Source organism: Gastrolobium bilobum, unplaced genomic scaffold, assembly GCF_033153095.1.
Source record: "Gastrolobium bilobum isolate Gb01-03AN ecotype WA unplaced genomic scaffold, APGP_CSIRO_Gbil_v1 utg688, whole genome shotgun sequence".
Taxonomy (NCBI): domain Eukaryota; kingdom Viridiplantae; phylum Streptophyta; class Magnoliopsida; order Fabales; family Fabaceae; genus Gastrolobium; species Gastrolobium bilobum.
The window spans coordinates 115,530-116,477 of record NW_026897255.1 but is presented as its reverse complement, the minus strand read 5'-3'; the positions used below and the strand labels follow the sequence as shown (position 1 = coordinate 116,477).

Genomic DNA, 948 nt, shown 5'->3' with positions numbered 1-948 from the left:
TTACTAATCTGTTTGCTTTAGTTTATGTGTGGTACAGTTGATCCTGAAACTTTGATCTACGATCTAGAGATAGAAAGGACCACAAGGAGCTTAAGACAACTTACCAAGCAGAGGAGGCAAACAGAAACTTCTACTTCACCTTTTGAAGTAGAAATTAAGATGGCAGCTCAAGATCCACCACCGGCAGATGAGTTAATGGAATCAGTTTTGGCCCCACAATTCACAAGGCCAAACTCGAGCATGGTCAAGCCACCAATTAATGCCAATAACTATGACATCCAGCCAGCACTAATCACATTGGTGGAGAAAACTCAGTTTGGTGGAGAAGATTATGAAGATCCTCACGACTTCATAGACAGATTTTTAAGAATCTGTGATACAACTAAGCACAACGGAGTGACAGATGATGCGATCAAACTCTGATTGTTCCCGTTTGCTTTGACCAGGAAAGCTCTCAAATGGTTAGATCGACAGGCTCCTAACAGTATCCGCACATGGGACGAGTTAGCAGCCAAATTCTTTGTTGAGATCTTTTCCATGGAAAAGTACAATAAGTTGGTGAATGAAATCACCAATTTTACTCAACAACCAGGAGAGACCTTATGTGCAGCCTGGACCCGATTCCAGGAGTTGATCAGAAAGTGCCCACAATATGACTTGCCAGATACCAAGAAGGTCAGAGTCTTCTATAATGGGGTGACACCAGACTCCAGAATGATTATCAATGGTGCAGCTGCTGGAACTATAAGAAAGAAGACAACAGCTCAAACCTTAGAGCTGATTGATTGTATGTCAAGGAATGAAAATGCATCTATGACAGCCTAACCTGTTCAGTCCAAGAAATGAATCTTACAATTAGAGAACAATGATGCGTCACTAGCTGAGCAAAAGGTGATTTCTCAACAGTTAGCCATTATGAACGCCAAGCTAGATAAAATGCAGATCTCA

General features: G+C 41.6%; 1 non-coding gene across 1 annotated transcript; it reads right to left on the bottom strand.

The window, feature by feature from the left end:
- Positions 1–552: 552 nt before the first annotated feature.
- On the bottom strand, positions 553–659 carry LOC133305302 (small nucleolar RNA R71). Its single transcript, XR_009750755.1, has one exon. It is a non-coding gene; the product is annotated as a small nucleolar RNA R71 (small nucleolar RNA).
- Between the last annotated feature and the right edge of the window lie 289 nt (positions 660–948).